The sequence below is a fragment of the Colobus angolensis genome, unplaced genomic scaffold, assembly GCF_000951035.1.
Source record: "Colobus angolensis palliatus isolate OR3802 unplaced genomic scaffold, Cang.pa_1.0 Scaffold100, whole genome shotgun sequence".
In the NCBI taxonomy this organism is placed as follows: Eukaryota; Metazoa; Chordata; class Mammalia; order Primates; family Cercopithecidae; genus Colobus; species Colobus angolensis.
In genome coordinates, this window is record NW_012110920.1 from 8,972,026 (window position 1) to 8,974,537 (window position 2,512).

The following is a 2,512-nucleotide window of genomic DNA, read 5'->3' on the forward strand; positions in this document are numbered from 1 at the left end:
TAGCTCCACTGCTTCCAGTGGGGGGTGGAGAGAAACTCCAGGCAGCCTATTTTCACCTTCCATGGTCTTGGGAAACAGGAGAGGTAGACACTGGTATCTTCTCATAATTCCTTAGTGTAATTTAGCTCCCTTTTATTTGTCCTAATCCTTTAAACATTTTTGACTCATCACCACTGATAAATTCATCAAAACCCTCAAATGAAATCACCAAGAAAACCAAAGAAAGTTGAGTTAGAGAGTATTTCTTCTCTGCATACCATATAATTTTCTTCAAAACATCCTGACTTTCTGGGTATTTGAGATGCTCATTTTCCTGATTGTTATACTTCATTTGGCATTACCCCATCTTTATTAACTTCACTTGAAAAATTATCTGGAAACAACAACAAAATATTTTTAGAACAGCAAATTTCAAAGATGATGCCCAAAGGAAAAAATGGTTCTGGAAGAGGGGGAAATGGGGACGCGTCTCTGGGAGCAACAGTGCTGATGAGAAGGCTCAGGGCCCCAAAGTGGGTGGTGACACGGCAAACAGACACATTCTACGCAAAAAACAAGGCAAAACCATGGAAGCCATGGAAAGTTAAAATCTAGTACAAGACTCAATGAAGTGGCTCCACAATATAGTGAAGATAAAGCCAGGCCCGGGGACGACTTGGGTAAGGAGGATCATGACCCACCACGGACCCCTGCTTTTCAAGAAGCAGCATTTGCCTTGCCTGTAAGCGGGATGGGTAAGCCTGTGTTTACAGATCCGTCCATAAAGACAAAATTTGGATATATTATTATGGATGAAGGAAGAAAATCAAATCAAATTAAGCCAACTCACCAGACTTTGGACTTCTCACTACATCTCATCATACTGTTCATGTCTATGTGACTGGCGAAGGCTAAGTCCAAGGCATTGTGCAAAAAACAGGGTTTGATTGAGCAACTTAGGTTTTTTTTTTTTTTTTCTTTTTTGAGACGGAGTCTGGCTCTGTCGCCCAGGCTGGAGTGCAGTGGCCGGATCTCAGCTCACTGCAAGCTCCGCCTCCCGGGTTCACGCCATTCTCCTGCCTCAGCCTCCTGAGTAGCTGGGACTACAGGCGCCCGCCACCATGCCCTGCTAATTTTTTGTATTTTTAGTAGAGACGGGGTTTCACCGTGTTAGCCAGGATGGTCTCGATCTCCTGATCTCGTGATCCGCCTGCCTCGGCCTTCCAAAGTGCTGGGATTACAGGCGTGAGCCACCGTGCCCGGCCTCAGCATAGTATTTTAATACCAGAAGCAAAGCAAATGCATGAACCTAAATACCCTCCTCGTCATCTATACACTCTTTTGTGTGGAACTTTTAGTGAGTCAAAGATTTCAATGTAGGCCCCTTTATCTAGAAATCCACTTAAGGGTTATGTGGGTCTTAAGGTAATAGTTCTCATTTTTTAATTTCTTATTCCCTGCACTTTCCAACTCCATAGGCAGTAGCCACACAAAGCCATTTAACTGAAGCAGGCCGGGCATGGTGGCTCATGCCTGTAATTCCAGCACTTTGGGAGGCCAAGGGGGGTGGATCACTGAGGCAAGAGTCCAAGACCAGCCTGACCAACATGATGAAACCCCGTTTTTACTAAAAATACAAAATTAGCCAGGCGTGGTGGTGCATGCCTGTAATCCCAGCTACCTGGGAGTCTGAGGCAGGAGAATCACTTGAACCCGGGAGGCAGAGGTTGCAGTGAGCTGAGATCGCACCACTGCACTCCAGGCTGGGCAACAAGAGTGAAACGCCATCTCAAAATAAATAAATAAATAAAATATTATAATTAAATTTAACTGAATTAAAAGTAAATTAATTCAATTCCTCAATCACACTAGCCATATTTTAAGTACTCAATAGCTACATGTGGCTAGTGGCTATAGTGGTTAGTGCAAATTTAGAACGCCTCCATCATTACAGAAAGTTCTGATGGTCAGTGGTGCCTATACTCCACATACCAAGTGCCAGGTCATCTTAATCTCAGTATTCTTTTGGCAGGTATTGGCACAGAAAGATCAAGTGACTTACCTAAGGATTAATGTTGAGTCTTATAAATAGAATTTAAACTGACATCTCTAGGACCCTAATCTGAGGATCTTGTTTTAATTGATTTGTTCTTCTCTGAACAGTATCTTAACATGAGAAATGGCATATTCCCCAGTTGCAAATTGCCTGCTATCTTAGTTGGTTTGTGCTAGAAAGGTTATGTCTGAAGATCTTAATTTAAGCTGGAATACATTTAATTTCTGAAGTCAACATTCTACTGCTATCTTTATTGAAGGCAATCAGCAGAATGTATTTACATATATTTCTTTGTATGTTTGCCTTTACATATTTTAATTAAATGATTTACAGCATAGTAGACAGAAATTCTATTTTGTTTAGGTCATTATTTTATTACTCAATGTACCCAAATCACATATGAGGAAAGACAGCTTAAATGTGTTTAATAGTAGAGACAAGTTAATAAAATGCTCAGTGAGAACTGATCTAACACTG

At 41.4% G+C, this 2,512-nt stretch overlaps 1 pseudogene; it reads left to right on the forward strand.

Moving 5' to 3' along the window:
• Window positions 1-402: 402 nt before the first annotated feature.
• LOC105509498 lies at window positions 403-880 on the forward strand (annotated as a pseudogene).
• Window positions 881-2,512: the final 1,632 nt, after the last annotated feature.